Source organism: Macrotis lagotis, chromosome 2 (assembly GCF_037893015.1).
Source record: "Macrotis lagotis isolate mMagLag1 chromosome 2, bilby.v1.9.chrom.fasta, whole genome shotgun sequence".
NCBI classification, from domain to species: Eukaryota; Metazoa; Chordata; class Mammalia; order Peramelemorphia; family Peramelidae; genus Macrotis; species Macrotis lagotis.
In genome coordinates, this window is record NC_133659.1 from 46,124,120 (window position 1) to 46,145,802 (window position 21,683).

General features: G+C 35.7%; 1 protein-coding gene and 1 long non-coding RNA gene across 5 annotated transcripts in view; one reads left to right on the plus strand and one right to left on the minus strand.

The window, feature by feature from the left end:
• The window catches only part of TTLL7 (tubulin tyrosine ligase like 7), a 244,448-nt gene that overhangs the window by 210,676 nt on the left and 12,089 nt on the right, over positions 1-21,683 (plus strand). The window lies entirely within an intron of this gene.
• Positions 1,777-9,579, minus strand: LOC141510985 (uncharacterized). The gene is made up of 3 exons (XR_012475219.1): positions 9,321-9,579; positions 6,811-7,042; positions 1,777-2,254 (listed from the first exon to the last, which is right to left on the minus strand). It is a non-coding gene; the product is annotated as an uncharacterized LOC141510985 (long non-coding RNA).

The window sequence follows — 21,683 nt, forward strand, 5'->3', positions numbered from 1 at the left end:
TCTGATAAAACTACATTTCTCCAATAAAAAGAACCAAGTAAATTTATAAAAAATAAAATCCATTCCCTAATAGATAAATTATTGCCTGTTATAGCTCTGGTGTGTGTCTAGGCAATTACTCAAGGGTCAGGTTGAATAGAGATGTCCACGCAAAGTTGTGATACAACTCTACTGGTTTATTTTTGGAAACTCAGACTTTTTATAACAAAAACTTATCTCAGGAATGACCGGTTAGAAGAGACCTACCTAGTTTCACAATTTCCTGAGTAAATTTGCAATATTTATTCTTAGCAATCTGCATACTTCTTTATCCTTCTTTATCAGAAAAGCCTTTTACAACCACCTCCAGAACCACAGATTCTCCCAGGTCAGGGTTCACTGGAGAGCCAATAAATCCATTTAATGAGCAAGAATACATACATATCTCTGATAGAAAGGGTCACCAAAGATATGTGTAAATCAGTTCCAGGAGCTGGCCCTCAACAGATTCCTCCTTCTTAGGCATGCTGAAGCTTTAGATGGTGTGTTAGGACATCTATATTTTGTCTCAGAGAAAAAAAGACATTTGAGACAAATGGGAATAATACACAATATCAATGATAATGCAAAGATACCAGGAAGCATGCTCACTAATAGGTTCATAAAATGAAAAGGATGAAACCTATTAACGAAGTTAAATAGATTATCAATACCTGAGTCCATTTCTATTCTAGGTGCCAATGCAATATCATTAACAATTTTATTCAATTGATTCATATCCATAGTTATAGAATCATTATAATATATTCCATTCAAATAACCTTTTATATTATCCCATAGAACAAATTGAAGTATTATATTTTTGAGAAGTGACACAAATAGCAGAAAATCTATAATCACGTTGCAGTTATCCCTTGTGTTCATTACAGAGCTTTGTATGCATTAATCAAATGATAAAGATCTTCATTAATTCTCTCCTGAGCTTTTAATGCTCTAGTAACATTTTCTGATAATTCTTGAATATATTTTGCTTCTATTTTTTCTTATTCATCACTTGTACAGAAATATTTGTAGAGTTGGCTGCCACAATGGCCACCACAACACTTACTGTTCCAAACACAATGCAACTAACACATCTCTTTTGTCTAATTCTCTTTAATGCTTTTTCTAAGAATTCATCAGTAGGAGACATATACCAGTCTTCTACCTTGGTGGGTATTATAGCAAATTTTGATTGTCTTATCATGAAAACATCATCATCATCATCATCCATCACTTCCTTATTTACACATACTCGAATAATGCAATTGTAGCAGTTAACATTATACCCCCCCCTTTTCTCTGATAATATTGACATTTTTGAAAGTTCATATCATGAAACCAATATCTGGTCCCTGTGCATCCAGTCACAGACAATTTCTTTTCTGCATAAGATATTTTCCCAACGTCTTATTCCACTCTATTTACCTTATCTCATCTATTGCTGCCGCAGCCTTCCATTTCTCTGAATTAGATAATCCTATTTCTGGATACAAAATTGGCTTAATATAGCCTGGAATACCCCATGGAATAACTCTATCAGGAGAATTCCACACTTGTAACAAAATAGAATGATCATAAATTCTTCTATTTGGGGTGTGACAAGCAACCCAGGGTGGAAAACATTCATGTTTGAAATCCCAAGCATGTAAATTTAAACAAGGATGTTCTGTAGGAAATATCTTTCTACCTTCAGACCTTTCTACAAATGGAATTCCTAATATTTCTAAGGTCCTAAATACTCCCAGGTTATAAGTATTTGAATGATTAGTTTTACTTAATTTAACACATGGTTCAACAGTACATGTTTCACAAAACATATAGGTGGCATAATATTTAAACCCTAGTATTTAAATTCTCTTCTCAGTATCTCTTCTTTGATATTTCCAGGAGGAACTTTGTCATATCCCAAATAATCTGCAGCTTCCCCTATTAATACAATTTCAGCCATACTCTCTCCTCATTGTAGAGTAGTTACCCATGGAGGATTTTAAACATAAGTCCAATATTCAATTCCTTGTACAGTCTCCAGATTGCTCATAAGTAATGTAAGCATCATAAAAAATTGTTCCATAAGTCCACGTCGAGCTCTCCTTTTGCATGGTCTGTCCTTCCTTCTCCTCTTGTGTTTTCTTTTTTGAGTTCTTAACTGTAAGTTATTCATTTTCTGTATTACTGGATTCATTTAGTCAGCATGGTTTGATGCTTCTTTCTGGTACTCAGACAGTTTCTCCATCTGTGGACAAAACAGAAGTATACCCTCAACCCCAGGTTAATAATTGATCCAGTCATTTTCACTGATGATGCCTTAGGGTCCCTTCCACATGACCATGCCCTTCTCTTCATGTTACATATCCTTATTAAAAAAATTTTTCTGCAGGTGTTAATTGTTTATCATTCAGTGTTAAAAAAAATTCATGGTATATAAGGTAAGATTTATTCTCCTCTTTTCTTTCCCTTTTGTCCTTATATATTCCCCCTTCTTTTGCACTTCCAGAAATCTCTTAAGATCTTTATGTTTTCTTTCTACTAAAGCCTGACCAGTGGGGTTATAGGGAATACCTGTATTATGTTTTATATCGTAATATAGGCAGAATTATTTAAATGCCATATAAGTATATCCAGGGCCATTTTCTGTTTTTATGGATTTTGGTATCCCTGCAATAGCAAAACAATAGAATAAATGATTAATCACAGCTTGTGTAGCCTCTGAATTTTGTGCTGTTGCCATTGTATATGAACTAAATGTGACTATAGTAACATGAATGAATTTCATCATTCCAAAAGGTGAATAATGAGTCACATCCATCTGCCACAATTCATTAGGAGCCTGACCTCTAGGATTCTTAGAATAATTTGGAGGGGTAGGTAAGTATGGAATGCATAGTTGACAGGATATTACTATATTCCTCGCTTGCTCTCTAGTGATTTTAAATTCTTTCCTTAATAAAGAGGCATTCTGGTGAATTTTTTTTTGTGAGACTGCCTAGCTTGCTCTTCTACTAAGCTCATAAGAAGTGGAGGGGTTAATTGAACAGCCCTATGATTGCCTTCATATATATAGGCCCAGGCAATCCAGTGTAGGAATGTATGTGTTCAATAAAAAAGGAATTGTATCTATTTCTTATAACTTCTTGTAATTCTTTAGAGAGTTGATATAATTCTTCATAAGTGCTATGTTTAATAAGAGCTGTTTCTATGTGTCTAACCACATGATAACTATACTTACTATCTGTAAAAATGTTAAGGGTTTGTGGCTGTTCTTTTAATACCATTAATTGGGCATATAATTCATTCTTTTGTTTTTATTTAAAAGGAGTTTGTAATTTCTTTTCTATTATTGCATTTATGCTTGGACCTACAGGTATAGAATAAGGTCCATCACATTGTTTAAAAATTTCAGGAAACCTAGTGTCATAACTTCAGATATCTTCCCTCATTACTTCTACAGAACAATCAATCATTAACTCCAGGCTTTGATATCATTACAGTAAAATAGCTTATATTGATAAAACTAGATCATATAACTTTTCAACATCTTGCCTATCAGTAATTTATTTAACTATAGATTACATAATTTTCAATTCCCCAATCATTTTTCAAAGCCTCTCACATTTATTCAGCATTATTGGAAATAATTGCAGTTAAGCTATACTTCCCAATCTCTCATACAACCTTCTTCCAGTTTACCATTTTGCTTCTTTAAAATTAAACATTAAATTCTTAACTTACATGAAACATAATTTTTCATGCTGACATCTCATTCTCTTAAAGTTAACCTTATAACTGAATATCTGTTACACATAAATTTCTTTCACATCTGTTTTATAAGCTTATTTTCCTCATGTTTAAATATACTACTATTTTCAAAAAGAAAATATTCTTTAGTTTTATATATTTATATATAATAATTTCAAAAAATCCAACGTAAAACATTTACCAATGTCAGGGTTACAGGATGCATATATAATTTCTTCTTCTTAAATAACAGATATTAAGTAAGTTACTTTGATCTTACATATAAATATTTCCTTTAAGAAACACTGGGTGGAAGAGCACAGCTTTTCACAATCTCTATGAGCCACAAGACCTTGAGAGATATAATTTTGTTGGCAAGGTATTCTCCAGTTTTCTTATAACGAATCTTTACAAAAGTTATGGATGATATTTCAATTCATTCATTGTTTGTTATTGTAACACAATCTTAAAGTTTCAAAAAATTGTCTGAATCTTGTCTTAAAAAAGTTTACTAATTATACATAATACATTTCAATTTAATGTATATTCCCTTTACTCCCTAAAACTCTGTAATACACAAAAATTTCTTGAGACTAGATGTTTCTAAAATCCCTTTTTATGATTATAAGATTTTCTTTATAGTTCTCTTAATAATCTTATAAATTCCAAACTCATATTCAAAATTACCTTAAATTATTTTCCTTTTCAAAATATAAAAGTTTGCAAATCCTTCTTATCTGTATCAGTGCTATTCTAACTTCTGAATGCTCTAACTTAAAAGAGCCTTCTATCCTCACAGACAAAATGATGTTCTGGAAATTGGAGATTCCTCACATTTTGAGATATCAAGCAGTATGTACTAATTATTTACCTTTACTGTTTATCATTCATTGCTCACCCCCATGAAAAATCCATTTATTTATTTATTTTATATGTGCATATATATATATATATATATATATATTTAACATGCTAATTAAGACCAGTCAAAAATAATTTTAGGGACAATTTCAATTTCTTCTAGGTCCCTTATAAGTATAATTTGTCCAATCTATAAATAAAATTCCATTAGTCTATCAGACCAGAAAAGAGACAGTAGGAAATAAGAGAAAATAATAGAACCCCCTCTCCTCCAAAAACAACATGATTCTTAGGAAAATCTCATTGTTTTGGCACCAATCATGAGTTTTGGAAAAAAACAAGATGTAATTTTGAAAAGAGAGAATGGAAAGAAGATTGGCCAATCAGAACACAGAAAATAGTCCTGAGAGACAGCTGAGAACTCTCTGCCTGTATTTTAAAGCAAACACATATAGACGCATAAACGGAGTCAGTGCATTTAGAACCAGAGAGGCCCCCGAAATCTGAGGAAACCCCACTCTGCTCTCACACTAGAGGATCCCTTAAACATTACAAAAAGACAAAAAACAACAGGATACCAGGTAAACACACACACACACACACACACACACACACACACACACACACACACACACACACACTTTGGCCAGAAAACAAAACAAACACCACCAAAGGTGACAAATCTCCAAGAAATCAGAGGAAAAATGCAGAGAACATTCGATTTTTCACAATACATTTTTTCCATTCAAATGTTTTAATATTTAACACTTCTTGATTTTAACTATAAATAACTATAACTTTTGAGAAGGTAAACAGTCACTCAAAAATCCCTCAGCCTAATTAGAATGTTCCCTGTGCCCCTTCAGCTTAGAGTTAACCAAATAACTTATTTTAAAGGAACAGCCCTAAATCTTTTCTGGGAGGGGAGTCTTCTACTTTTAAATCCTCAGTTGTCCCATTATTTTCTGTAATAATCAAATTATGTACTTTAAAATGAACCTGATTATTTTGCCTTTCTGAAATTTACTTCTTCAAAGCTTTCTTAATGTCAGATAGCATTTTTTTTGTGATTATTTAACACATACCTTTCTCATTTGCAAATACTCACTGTCACTTCTGTTTCTAAAACTTCAAATAAATTCCTTTTTAACATTTTTTAGTATTTTATTTTATTTTATCAAGTCTCAATGAAACAATTCTCTCTCTCTCTCTCTCTCTCTCTCTCTCTCTCTCTCTCTCTCTCTCTCTCTCTCTCTCTCCCTCTCTCTCTCATCTAGGGCTTTTTCTTAATTCTTCTCTGTTAACTTCAAGATCTAGATAAAGGAGCCATGAGCAAACAAGCTGTCTGATCTCTCACACCCCTTTTGAACTGCCTGCTGCAGCCTAGCAAGAAATTGTGCAAAATCTTCATTAGCTACTTGTTTTATTTTTGTAAATGAAGCATTGCCTCCTTCCCTTTTAGGCAATTTTAGCCATGCCTGTTTCGCAGCAATGGCTATTTGTTCGTGTGCCTGTAAACTATACCCAATTTGATTATTTACTCCTGCCCATGGACCAGTGCTAGAGAGCATTTCAAATGTTATTCTTAACCCTGCTGCTTCATTTATTTAGCCTGACTAGTATAATTCTCAAAAAATTCAGTTTTCCATATTAAGTAATTTCCTGGTGTAAGAGCAGTTTTTGCTATTGTAGTCCAATCTTCTGGAGCTAATATTTGTCTAGCTAATATTTCAATCATAGTTAAAACATATGGGCTATTGTTTGTTGCTGATTTTAATTTTTTAAATGTTTTAAATTTTAAATTATTGTATTCTCTCAAAACAATCCCTGGAATCTTTGGATCAGGTCTCTCAAGCACAGGAAAAAAGAACAGTAACTCTCTCATGTCCCATGTAATCTCCTCTCTTTTAACCACTGCTTTTTGAGTAGCATTTATATGTCCCTTATCTCTGTTAATGTTTTCTTCTTTAGACCATAAAGGAGCAGAAGGTGGGTTATTAAAGTTATTAAAGTAAAGAGGAGGTGGTGTTGGAGGTAAAAGCCTCTTTTTAACTCTTATCTTCCTGCTGAACAGTTGAACATCTACATCAACTTTTAATATACTCTGAGCCAAAGGATCATCTCCAGATGGAGTCAGACAGATTTTTAAAATATTCCACAATGAAAATACTCCTATGGGAAATGCCTCCTGACCTTCTTATTTAAAATGGTCACTTGTCTGCTTCCTCATAGTTTCCCATTTTTCAATATTTAGTACTCCTTCTTCTGGAATCCAAGGACAACATTTTTGTACACATTCAATAAATTCTTCCAGTTGTTTTGTTGTTAGTAACAAGCCTCTTTCTTTAAATATTTGCTTTAGCACTTTCAAATAATGTCCTCTATCCTCAGACTGTCTCTGTTCCATATTAATGCTGTTTTAGACCTGATGAAAAAAATAAAAAAAATTATTTACCTTAATGCCTGCTGTCCCTTTAAAAGCATTCTTTTTTGTTGACCCACAAGTTGTTCAGACAATCTCTTTCCTTTCAAGACTGATTCCCCTTCAGGTCCATCCTGTTTCAGGTACCAGTTATCACACACGATAGCTCTGATGTGTGTCTGGACAATTACTCGAGAGTCAGGTTGAATAGAGTTGTACATGCAAGGTCGTGATATAACTCTACTGGTTTATTTTTGGAAACTCAGACTTTTTATAACAAAAGCTTATCTCAGGAATGACCAGTTAGAAAAGACCCAGTTTCACAATTTCCTGGGCAAATTTGCAATATTTATTCTTAGAAATCTGCATATTTCTTTATCAGAAAAGCTTTTTACAACCACCTCCAGAGCCACAATTGTCCCAGGTCAGGGTTCACTGGAGAGCCAATAAATCCATTTAATAAGAAAGAATACATACATATCTCTGATGAAAAAGGTCACCAAAGATATGTGTAAATCACTCCCAGGAGCTGGCTCTCAACAATAAATGATCAAAAGATATGAACAGTTTTTCAAATGAGGTTATCAGTGTTGTCTTTGATCATATTAAAAAAATATTTTAACTCACTTTTGACTGGAGAAATGCAAATTAGAACAATTCTGACGTGTTACCTTATGGCTATTGGATTGGCTAACAGAACAGATGGATAAAATGAGATATTAATGCTCTGTTGAAGGAGTTGTAAAATGATTCAACAATTCTGAAAAGTAATTTGGAACTATACCCAAAGGTCTATAAAGCTCTTTTCTTGTGGCAGGGAACTGGAAATTGAGAAAATGACCATAAGTTAGGGAATGACTGCACGAATCGTATTGGGTGATTATAATGGAATGCTATTCTGCTATAAGAAATGATGAACAGGATACTCTCAGTAAAATTGAGACTTTCATGAGCAGTTGTAATGAGAAATGTGCTATATACAACATAACCGCAATATTGTACTATGGTCAGCTGTGAATGACTAACATTTTCTCAGCAATGCTGTGATCCAAAGTAAATCTGAAGGACATATAATAAAGAATATTAGCCATCCCCACAGACCAAGCTGATGGTGTATAAATACAGACTGGGGAATACTTTTTTTCTTGAATTTTCTTGAGGTTTCTTTTTTGGGGATTAAAGGAGCTTATGTTTGATTTTACAACATGACTATTATGGAGATGTTTTGCATGATTACACATTTTAATCTATTATTAAATAACTTGCTTTCTCAATGAAGAGGGGTGGGGTGGGAAGAAGAGAGACAATTCAGAGCTCAATGTTTGAAACAAATTTTAAAACTTTTTTTTACATGTACCTGGGGAAAAATAAAATAAAGGAAATATACAGCCCCCCCCCCCAATAAATGCTTACATTATTCCTAGATACCTTTTGGTACCCTACCTTGCCTCCTACTTTACTGTGATAGATTTTGCTCATTTTTCTTTAGTATTACCAATACCTATTTGCCTTTACCTGGAAAAAGATACAATGGATATGCACATGCCTACCACAAGGGTAACATAGCAAATCCTACCTTGTTTTCTCAAATTCTATACCAAGACTTAGCTTTCTTCACTTTTCAAGGTTCTACCCTAGTTCAGCATGATGATCTCATCATCATCATGTTGATGTCTTATACTAACTGTATTCAGTATTGACATTGGTCAGAAGGACAACCATCATTACCTCTTCCTCCAGCTTCAATAGAGAGAAATCTCCAAATTAAAAGTGCAGTGGCATCTTCCTTAGGTCAATAATCTTGGTTTAATTTTTTCTGCTAGGATTTGTATTGTATCTCTTTAAGTCTCTTGCATCTCTATAAGTATCAAGCCATTTAGCCACTGTCAGCTTCAAAGACTGAGAAACAGCTTAGGGCCATCTTAAGTGCAGCCAGATATTGCTGATAGTGGATTCCATCTTTTGGTAAGACTGCTAAGCCTTTAACTGCTCTAATCAAAGGTTGTTTCAGAGCCCTCACAGCTGGATGCTAAACATCTAAGGCCCTTGCCACCCCTCATGAAGATTTTCTCTCAGCTCTGGTTCTTGGACATTCAAATTACTTTAACTTTTTCTCTTTGTATACGAAAGTGGGAGGTAGCTGAGCTACTAACCCAGCATCACAGACCCCCCTTTTCCCCCCTGACACATTTTGGCCTCCCTTCAGCTAGATTCAGGAGCTGCATGCTTTTATCCTAAGAGTAGAAAAGGCATAGGATTTGGTTTTAGGAGCCTCACTTACCACAGTACAGTGCCCTCATGAGGTTTAGGCTTTCTTATTGAGACACCACACTCAAACCTTTTCTGATCAGAGGCTTGCTAAGTATGACGTGACTTCCTTGATTTTAAATCAGTGTTCTATCCTGAATCCAACCACTTTGTTCCCTGAGCTATTTCAGATGAATTACAGCATGACTATGCCACTGCTGTAGATGAGACTGAGGGACCCAGTTATGACCTTTCTGGCACTCCCTTGCAGAATTCTGACCAAGTCCTCCTGTACACTGATGACTCCTTTGTGATGAGAGATGGCATTTAGCACATAGGAGCCACTGTGGATCCTGACAAAGGTAGTGTGGTCAGACCCTCTGCTGTCTGGCCTCATCATCCAAGCAGCTGGCCTAATCATACTCCTGCACTCTTCATCTGATGTCTTTCTGAGGGGCAGAGTATTAACATCTGCACTGACAGTCATTATGTTTTTGGACTCGGTCATTCCATTCATGGACTGTGGCTATAGTGAGAATCTTAACTTCTTTTAAGGTCTTTGGTCATGCTGATTGCATCAAAGATCTTCTTTCTACTCTGTTACACTCTCCATTGTCCACAACTCTGCCCACATGAACGACACTGATCTATCTTATGAAGGAATGATCAAGCAGATGATAATGCCTTTCATTTCTCTACACCCAGAAGGAAGAATTTCTCTCTTCCCCTTCATGACATCAACTTAATCTAAAATGATGCAGAAGTCAAAAAATGGAAACATTGGTATATAAGGCAAACACGTCTGGATGACTGCCGAAGGTCAGTCCCCTTCTCTGGGGACTTCTATCACCGGGAATACCTCTTTATTCTTGAGGAGACCACTTTGAAATTCAGGGAATAATAGACACGATGAAACAGTTTTAGGTCACCCCTGGCATCACATGCTTTGCTGCAATTCATGTTTGTTCTTTTTTCCCTAGTTGTCAGGATGGGTGGTCACCCTCCACCTTATTTGAGCATCTACAGATTGTATTAATTTGTGTGCCTAAAACTGGTCTTTACAAAGTTTGCTTTATTATTGTTGATTAGCCTACATGAGTTGAAGTTTATCCTGGCTCTTGAGCCGCACCAGCCTGTGGCTCATGAAGTTGTAGCAAAAATCCTTCTGAAAGAAATCATTCTTTGCTTTGACCCACATGTTCACATTGATTCTGACGGGGAGATTCACTTCACCTATTAAGTATTGTCCTAAGTTTACTCCTGTCTAATTGTTGTTCAGTTGTTTCATTCATGTCCAATTCTTTGTGACCTTATTTGGGGGGTTTCTTGGCAAAGTGGTTTGACATTTACTTTTCCAGCTCCTTTTATGGGTGAACAAACTGAGGCGAACAGGGCTAAGTGACTTGCCCAGTGTCATACAGCTTGCAAGTATCTGTGACTGAATTGGAACTCAGGTCCTCTTGACTACCAACCCAGTGCCTTATCCATTGTCACCTAACTGCCTAGCATTCCTGTATAGGAGTGTTCCCCAAACTTTATACTTATCACTTTCAAAGGCCAGATCAGGTTTAGTATATGAATAAAGAACTTAAAACCATAAGAGGCAAACTCCATGCTGAAACCCACTTTAAGTAGAGTGACATTATTTTTTCTTGCAAAGGCAAACATTTTTCCTGCACCTAATTATCATTGCTTGGAGGAGACACCTGTGTATCTTCCTATATATGAAAATTGCCAACTAGACAGAGAGAACTTGGTGATGTGGAAGCAACAACACACATTGCACCTTTATACTTTTTGCAGCATTTTCATCCTGGCAATAATGTCTACATCAGGAATTTCCAGTGGACTGAAATAGTGGAACCCGGCCAACCTGGCAAAGCCCATTACAGGTGTTGCTGACTACCTTGACCATGAGCAGGATCAGAAAAGAGAAATCATGGATACACTGTTCACACATAAAGCCTGCTATTGGTTATGATAAAGACACTTAGTGTTGTTTTAATTTGCTTTATAATAAAAGACTTTATGTTGTGATACATAATGCTTGCTCTGATTTCTCTTACAGTGTTAGTACTATCTTGTTCATCAACTTCACTGAGAAGGTGCATTAACTCTTTTGATGAGGTAGGTAGAAACCAAATACCCATAGAGAATGCTAATGTTTGCTGCACTGCATGCATTAGGCTTTGTACTTTGGGTATTATAATGTATAGGATGGGTTGGACAGATGGGGCACCCCAAACAACCCTCCCTTAGGTTCTCCTTTTAGTTTTGCTTTTGCTACTCATTGTTTCTCTGGGCTTTCAGCCAATATCTGGTGTATATGATTGTGGTAGAGGCGGAGGCTTTTGCATGAGACAAACTGGAATTTGCATAGAGGTCAGTCAAAGTAGTAGTTATATGGTTCTTGCAGGTAGTAATACAAAGATATCAATCCAAATTCAACCTCCAGACCAATGTAAAGATTATGACAGCTGTAAAGCATCACAAGATGGAAGCATAAGGCTAGTCTGTATAGTTGGAAATTCTCCACAGGTAAAACATGATAATAAAGCAGCTTAAACATGAGAGGAAGAATTAGGGACTAAATTCCACTGATAAGAGGGGGTCTTTTGAGTGAAATAACTATACATCTTAATGGTAGGGGAACGAAATTACTCTTTTTTTAAATTAAGAAGATCCACCACTATAATATCAGATGCTGAGATTCTCCATCTTATTTGGAATAGCTTGGTCAAAGGCTGGACAAATGTAGACATTATCTTAGAAATAATGTTATTGTGTAATCCTATTGGCATGCAAAGCTTTCTCATGTTGAATAGTAAAAACCTTGTCAAGACTTCCCATACCTTTGTCTTCCCCAGCTCAGACTTCTTTTGATATGTGGCAAAGTTATAATTCTATCATTGATTCTCATGGTGAGGTGAGATGATCTTTATATAATGCAAATGTCATTGGGTCCTATGAATGTTGGGTGTATCAATAGTGCTATCAAGGTCTATTGGAAGTCATTCCCATTCAACCATATGAAACCATACCAAAGATTGGCCAAGGAAATAATGGCACAGATATAAGCAATTCTTCAGGACCTTTTGCACCCCTTATCTTTGCCAATCATAAAGTTAATGCTACTAATTGGAAGCTGACTAATAGTTTCAGTATCAAAAACAGTGAATTCTTAGATCCAGATCCTTAGTTTAAGGATCTTTATATGAAACATATACAGAATTCCCTTACTCTGATTCAGTCAACTTCTGCCAGCATTTCCTCTTTCAATTAGTAGAAGATGGAAAATATATAGATAGATTTTATAAATGATGTAATTTGTAATCTCATTCTTGCTATCCCTGAGATTAACTAGGTAGAATTATTCATTTATGCCAAAAGTTGCTTTTTTACTTTCAGGTATGATTCTCATCCTAGAAATTTTTCCTTTATAACCCTTACTTATAATGACAGAACTACATTTAGCAATAATGATAGAGAAATTACAGAATTAAAATTGAAATTAGTGACCCTAGGCATTTTTTTTAATCTGTGCTGGTTTAACCTTTTATTATCTTCCCCCTGGGCATCATGGGACATGTGAAATAATCTATCTAGTTCCACCAGTTTCAATCTATTATGATTCTTTTAATCTTAAAAGCAACTAAACTAGAAATTTAGGAGCTCTGGTAGAACAGAATCTGCAAAGATCAACCATCATAAATCCTGAAACTAAATCTGCTCTTGGACAGAGAGTTTTCTAGACTTTGTTCTTGAACACTGGGATCTGTTAGAAATACTTCTATAGAAATTGAACTACTTGCCCAGGCTACACCAAAACTATTGGTAAAACGTCAAGCTCACTCCTCTCCATTCAAATTGAGGTTAGCTTTTAGCAGAAATGTTTCCAAGATTGACTGGTATAAATTCTTCTCACTGCTGCACAAAACATAGCCTGCGCTATAGTTAACCAATTATTAACTGTTCCTACGTGAATGAATCAGTCAAAATGACGATGAATAGCTATAATCTATCAAAAATCATGGTCAATACTCAATGTATTGCAAATGGAACTTTGTGTATCAACATCTGAATCTGACTTATGGTGGGATTACTCTTCTTGGTTTTCTCAGAAGGGGTCTTGATTTTCTGGAGGGCTTTTTGGTAGCATTCTGGTAAAATGGACTTTTTTTTTTTACTCTGGACTATATTCTCTTAACTTCATTCTTCACTAACATTGCTCTTTTGAAAAGTATGGACATGGTTCCTCCTGAATTTCCCCATGTCTCATGCTTTAGATTACTTTTATAGTTACATGTTTTAGGTATGTAAGTCTCATTTTTTGTCAAGTGTTTCTATAATAACCATTTAATCATAAGAAAGTAATTTGAGTTAATTATTTGAGTCTCCCCACTCTCCAAGAGGACACATGAAATTATGTCCCTGTTTGAAGAAACTCCCAGGAACTTCCAACTATCCATGAACTCTTCAGCCTTCAACTCCAAATGGACCCCTTCATCCTATCTGGTATAGAACCTACCTCTTGAATGTCATGAGACTCCTGAAGCTTCATCTTCAAACTATCAACCATTTAAACACTTCAGTTCATTCTTAAATGCACTATTGTTGGGGACAATGCCTCTGGCTCTCATTTTGAAGCCAATACCTATTCTTTTATTAGAAGAGAACAATGGGGAAAAGGCCATAATTTTGTTTTAAAAATACTAATTATATAATCGATAGAGTTGAAGGAAGAGTTTGTTCTGCATGTCTCCTTAAGAGATGTTTTCTGATTGGTATGGATATAAGTAAGAGAGTTAGATTGGGAACACCACTGAATTGTTTAGATGAAAAGCAATCCACAACTTTTGAAACTGAGGCTTTAGGGACTTTTGTTATCTTAAGTATTCAAAGACATCTTAGAAATTGGACAACTGATTCCAACCATGTAGCATCAAATAGACCTTTTAGGAAATTGATCATAATATCTTTGAACCAGTTGAAGAAATTTGATAGTTTACTTGGATGATTCATAAGGAATTGACTTCCTCAAGGATCAAAGGGAAGAATTTAAAGAAATAATTTTAATTAAGTTAGTATTGATCAACCTGTTGATTTAGCATGTAAGGTCTAATTCAGATAGCTTTTACATTAAGATGTAGTAATAGATTTATATGTATATATTTGTATTTTTTGTATTTGAATGTATATATATATATATATGCAACAGAGAGAGAGAGAGAGAGAGAGAGAGAGAGAGAGAGAGAGAGATTAAGTTCCTCACTTCTGCAGAGGTGAGGTCCTGCAGAGCAGAGTCAACTCAGCCAGTTACTCATTTTGTGATAATCTCTCGACCACAATAAGTGCAAGTATCTCACCTTTCAACTAGCTCAGTAACTCCATGATATCAATTGTGTTTTATGTAATGTTATAGCCAATCAGATAGTGATCTTTATTTCCCCAACACACCCATCAGCTCAATATTGAACTTCCCTCTTCATATATTTTCCTATTCCTGTAAATCATTATATTCTTGGTCAACCCTTTAGTCAATCAGAAATTTATCAAAACAGATTCTTCAAAATTCTGGGTTTTTTTTCTGTTTCTCTTTTAAAGATTGTTAAAATAATTTCTGTAACTCACAGTTTGTTTTTGGATATGGAGAGGCCATTGACCTATTTATTGGTAATTGCCAGCTTTACAAACAAATTGATTTTTGCTCAGAATTCCAGGCTCTTAAAATTTCAAACATGACAAAACTTGAAGATGTCACTTTCCATCTGACCCCCATTTCTGAAATGTCACCCTCAGAACTGCATAGAGTAACAGTTGCCATTGAAACAGGTAAAGCAGTGGGATCATTTCTCTCCTGGATGCCATCTTTTTTTAGCATACTTGTGGCAGGGGTGAATATGCCAACTCCTGATTTCATGCAAGTTAGGCTAGTTTTTCCTTAAAAGGCATCAGAAGGGGGTGGCTAGGTGGCACAGTGGATAGAGCACTGACCCTGGAGTCAGGAGTACCTGAGTTTGGATCCGGCCTCAGACACTTAATAGTTGCCTAGCTGTGTGGCCTTGGGCAAGCCACTTAACCCCATTTGCCTTGCAAAAAAAAAAATGGTATCAGAAGTAGCTAGTGTAACATTAGATAGAATACTGACCTGAAGTGAAGAAGACCTGAATTCAAATGTGACCTTAGAAACTTAACCCTAGATAAATCACTTAGCCTGTGTCTCAATTTTCTCAGCTGTCAAATAGCACCTACTTCTTAGGGTCGTTGTGAGGATCAAAGGAAAGGATACATGTGAAAAGCACTCAATAGAAGGAGCCATAAAAAATACATATTCCCTTCTATTTCCCTAAAAGTTATCAAGAAATTTCTCAAGATAGGAATGACTTAGGGTACTATGGTCCCAGACTGTTGATGTTAGATGGTCATTATCTGAATACAAAGCAGCCACGAGGAGCTGGGTCCCTGAGGATTAAGGTGTACCATGATAGAAGCTTCACTCATCTGAATCAATTCAATGGGTTCTCAGTGTCTTTCCTTGTTAAATAACTTTTTCTTTCTATGGCCAAGTTAAACTTTGTTAACTGTTGAATGACCTACGAGTTTTTCTTTTTGTCCCAATAGCAAGCTAAAGTAGCAGGGACATGACCCGAGTCTGGCCCAGTCTAGAAGAGACACTGAAAGTTATATTCACTTTTTTAGGGTCACACTCTTGATTCGTAGGGAACTTGGTTCATATGGAGCAGTTCATCTTTTTCAGATAAATGGCTAGCTGACAAAATCTCTCTCATCATATGCTTATGAAGTTATTTTTAACCAAGTGGAAGAATTTGTTTTATTTAGTTCAGTCTAATGTTCTGACCCAGGGGCAAGGAACCTTCTTCTTGCAGGCCTTATTTGTCTGACATTGCCAAGGTGGGATGTGAAATGTAATAAATTAGTAGCTTTTTATGGATGAATTGATTAAATGTTTCACCAAATATAGCCCTTGAATAACATTATAAATATCCAAATGACTCTTGCCCAAAAAACCTGTCAAGATCTTTTTAGAGCAGATTGTATAGTATATTAACAATCCCTCCATCTGAATATGGAATAGGTATGCCATCTCAAAATTGTTTATGCAGAACCAATCATAGATTCCTTCTGTACAACATTGGAGACCTCTTTCCATGTCAATATTGAACCATTAATATTATTCTTTGGGAGAAAAATTGTTGAACTAGTTCTAAATCCATAAAATAAACTATTATGTAAACCACAAAATTCTCTCTTTTAAAGAGACTTTGTCAAATGTTTTGCTAAAATTGGGTAAATTCTTGAATATCTCTGTATCAGTTTATTCATTCTGTTTTTTAAAAAGAAAGGAAGTTAGTCTGATATGAAATGTTTTGAATGATTAATTATCCTTTTGGTGATTATCTCCAAATTATCTTGAATTTATCTTGTTTGTATATGGTTGTTTGCTTGTTTGCACAGAGGAGCATGCTCTTCTCCATTAGTCTGAAAATAGGTACTGTTTTTGGCCTTTCTATCCTTAGCACAATGCCTGCATATATTAGGTGCTTAATAAAACCTTATTGACTAGGCCCAATTTTTTTTGTGATCAAAGCATCCTTTTGTAGCTTATCACTAATCATCTCTTTAAACAAAATATTTTTCAATCTGAAGATTGGAACTATATACCACCTGCAACATCCCTCCCTCCCCTCACCAATTGAGTGACTCTAGAATCTCTGTTTTAGGCGGGGGAGGGTCCTTAGAACAACTGTTTCATTTTTCTCTAGCTTGGGCTCTAGACTTTCTCTACCATATCCCTAAACAAGTTACCTTCACTCTATTCTTTTCAGTTTTTTCCCTATTAGAATATAAACTTCTTAAGTCCAAGGACATTTTCTCTACTTGTATGTGAATTCCAATATTTAACACAGTGCTTAATAAATGTGTATTGACTTAACTGTGCTCTGAATACAAACTAAGCACACCTCTCCATAATTTTCAGACTTCATTTTCTTTCCTTTTTTTTTAGAAAAATATGATGTCATTATCTGCTAGTCCTATGAGAGCACCATCCTTCTTGTTTGTTTTGTTTTTTATTTTTGCAAGGCAAATCGATCATTATCATTCATTTTTATTATATAAATATTTTGTTTTCAATTACATAAGATGGTAGTTTCTATCAATCATTTGTTTTTTGGTTTTTGCAAAGCAATGGGATTAAGTGACTTGCCTAAGGTCACACAGCTAGGTAATTATTGAGTGTCTTGAGGCAGGATTTGAACTCAGGTCCTCCTGACTTTAGGGCTGGTGCTCTAAGCATTGTACAGCCTAGCTGGCCCTAATCATTTTTTGGCAAGGTTTTGAGTTTTATAATTTTCCTCCCTCTCCCCAACAGAAGGCAATCTGATATAGGCTTTACATTTGCATCCATGATAAGCATAAATCAGAACTTACCATATCACTATTATTCTTGATGACAACTCTATGATGAGGGCTCAGCAATGGTACCTGTCTGTTGATTCAGAACCCAAAGATATCTTTCATAATTTCTTAGTGACCTGAACTCACCAAAGGTACCTGGATGCTTTCTTACTTGCCTTATGATTCAACTACTTGTTAGCTTTGTTTCTTCTTTCCTTTTCATTTGAAAGTAAGCAAGCATCCCTTTGCCTTCTATTGTTCATGGATTATCCCAGCTTCATCCTCCTCTAAGCATTTGCCCTCTTAGAAAAGAAAAACGAACAACAAAAACTCTCCTTTTTGTGATGCTATGAGCATTCCTTGCCAGCCTCAACCCTTAGTGCACAGTATCTCACTTTTACACACACCCTTCATCACCTGCCCTTGCTTCTGTAAAGCTAAAGTGAAGTCTTTGCAAACCTACTTTTTCTTCAAGACACCTCTGCCTTTTCCTTCTTACTGGTCTTTAGTGTCTTCTTTCTTTAGTCTTCTAGGAATGGAGTATATACCAATGTGTTGGCCTTGGATTCTGGAAGACCCAAATTCAAATTCTACCTCAGTCAATCATTTATTTATTATAATAAACATTTATTACCATGAGCCAATCACTGTACTGAGTTTAACAAAAAAGAAGACTCAAAAGACAGTCCTTGCCCTCAAGAAGCTTGCAATGTATTGGAGAGGACACATAAATATATAAAAAACAAACTATATACAGAATAAATAGAAAATAATTAACAAAAGGACAGGACTAGAATTTAAAAGGGTTGGGGAAGACTTCCTTTAAGATGGGAATTTAGTTGGGATGTGAAGGAACAAAGGGAAATCATTCCTTTGGAGTGAAGGAGAGTTTGTGTTCCAGATCAGGAAGGCAGCCAGAGAGAATTTCCAGTCTCAATAAATTTGTAGTTTCATGACCCAAGAAAAAAAATCACTTCTCTATGCCTCAGTTTCCTCATCTTCAGAATGGAGATAATCACAACCACTTTCTCATAAGGTGGTTGTGAAGATCAAATAAGATATGTGCACAGGACTTTGTAAATCTTAAAGCTCTTTATCAATCACTCACAGCATTTCTTAAGAGCCTACTGTATACTGGACACTAGGCTAAGTTCCAGTTATTCTAAGACAGACCAAAACAGTTCCTCCTCTGAAGAAGCTCACAGTCTAAAAGGGGAGAAAAGACTTGCAAAAAAGCAAGATAGTTATGGGATAAATTGAGGATATAATGAGCTTAAGGAGGATTAGGCCAGTCTTCTTTCAGAAAGTGAGGCTTCAACTGATTCTTAAAGGAAGCCAGAGGAACCAGGAGGCAGAAATGAGGAGGGGAGGTGTCCCAGTCTGGAGACAGTCAGCAAAAATGCACTGAGCTGGGAGATGAGCAGCTGGGAGGTCAGTGACCCTGGAGACTTGGCTCCAGATCTTCTGCTCTATTCTAATAAGACTGGTATAATGGGAAGGGCATTGGCTCTCTGGTAGAGGATCAAATTCCACACGTCATACTTACCATACAAATCTCTTAACCCTGCTGGGCCCTGGTATTCCCATCCACAAAATAGGAGGGTTCAGCTTCTGGTTTCTTCCAGTTCTAGATCTATGATCTGGAAAATATTTGGGGTGCAGAGCCTCTACCACACTCCAATTTCCAGGGTTCCTAAGACTTAAAAACTCAAAATCCTATGATCAAATGCCCTATATGCTACACCAGAATCACAATTCAGAGAAACCTGCATTCAGGTTCTTGCCCTGCCACTTGCTAGCTTTGTGATCCTCCGCAATGATCATTCTGAACTTCATTTTCTTCATCTATAAATTGCAAACAATAATGCCTTATAGTCCTAACTATCTTATGTCATATTCAAATGAAATAAAACGTGTGAGGCATTTGTCCAACTTAAAAATCTTTTTAAGTTGCTACTGTTGTTTTTAAAAATCATTCTTCCAGGCAGCTAGGTGGTGCAGTGGATAAAGCACTGGCCCTGAAGTCAGGAACACCTGGGTTCAAATCCAGCCTCAGACACTTAATAATTACCCAACTGTGTGACCTTGGTCAAGCCAACTTAACCCCATTTGCCTTGCAAAAACCTAACAAAAAAATCATTCTTCCGTGAAGAATTGGTGACTTATTCATTTAAGGTATAGGAATGAGGAGGCAGATAAAGGACCAACTCCAGGGTCACATAGATGATGTTGGAGGTAGAAATAAGTCCCAGGTCTTTTTGGACTGCAAATTCCAACTTGTGTCCATTCCAGCTTGCTGCCTCATTTTCCATGGTGTTCTGGTAAGTGATTAACAATTAAGCCTGCAGGACCTACTTTTCAATTTAATTGACATTCCTAGCATTTTCTCCATCACTTTCTTAAGTCTAGACAATCAACAAACAAAAGTCAGGCTCTGTGTGTGTGTGTGTGTGTGTGTGTGTGTGTGTGTGTGTGTGTGAATTTTTAAAGTGTGTAAGTTCTCACAACCACAATTTAATAATAGCAGGCTGGTTGGTTGGAGCCGGCTCCACCAATCTCTGCTTCATTTTTGTTATTTTATTATTATTGTTATTATTTCCTTCTAGAGAAAATACAAAAGCCCACTGGGATAGAATAATGACAATGACCGAAGTCCTAAGTCCTTCACAAATATTATCTCATTTGATCCCTACAGCAACTCCGAGAGATAGGTGCTCTTGTTATCCTCATTTTATAGATAAAGAAACTGAGGCAAAAATGGGTTATGTGACTGTTTCAGGATTGTTCAGTGTCTGAGATTGGATTCGAACTCAGGTATTAATAACTCCAGGCCTAGTGCTTAAGCCACTTTACCACCAAAGTGCCCCTGAATCAAAAAGGTTTGGCAGCTTAGAGCAGGAAACTCCCAGACCTCACCTTTTGTTCTCTAACTCATACCTGGTCTATAGATGGAAGCTTCCTCTTGGTTAGCAGTTTGGAACTGTTTGGGGGTGGGGTCTAAAATGATGTTCTTCCCATTGGATGTGTGCACATAAAACTCAAACTAAATAAAACCTTTCTAAAATTTAAAAAATAAATAAGATCTCATCCACCTTTTTTTTTTAAAAAAAGAAGTGAATGGATGGTAAAGAATAATTGTATTCTTGGGAAATGCTGATCCTATATAAGTCTCCTATTCAGATCATGTTCTCAACAACAAAGTGGCCCGAGTCTTTTTTTGTTGGTAGATGGTAGATATTTGAACAAACAAGCAAACAAAAACAGAAACTTGATACCGCTGTAGTTAAATCCATTAGCAAGTCTCTAATAAAATTGTACTTAATGCAAAAAAGTGATTTCATATAATGTTTAGGGTTAACACTTGAAAGTGAACACTTCTTAATGCAGATTGATCAGTTTTACAAAATAGATATAGTATTGTGTCTGTTGTTGGAGTGTTCATGTCATTATTCCATAGAATACTTGAAATGATTCTTTTTGATGTTCTATACTATCAGAAAATACACTCTAGTGACATGTTAAAAATTATTTAATTTGTTGGAACTGTACAAAGCATTTGTGGTTTGGGAGACTTATGGAGAACAGATTAGAACTGCATACTTGGTACAGGGTTCTATAATTCATAGAGAATCAGAAATAAAGCTCCTAAACAAACTGTTCTTGTCTAGTAAGGATTCCTGGGTCCTATACAGGAGGTTTTCTGACTGGATGATATAATTTTTTTCTAAAGTGCATAATTTTATTTCAGTAGAAAAATCTCATTCTATATATACAGTTGTGTGGGCAAGTGGTCATGTAGCCTCTATTTGACTACTTATACTGCCTGTTTCTCTCCACAAAACCTCTATTAATGAGACTACAGCACCTCAAGTTCAATGATCCAATGATCTTCTTCAGTTAGGACCAATATACATCCAGATGTCTCAATTTCCACTAAATGAGCACATTAATATGCTTAAGGGACAGAAAAAAAACTTGG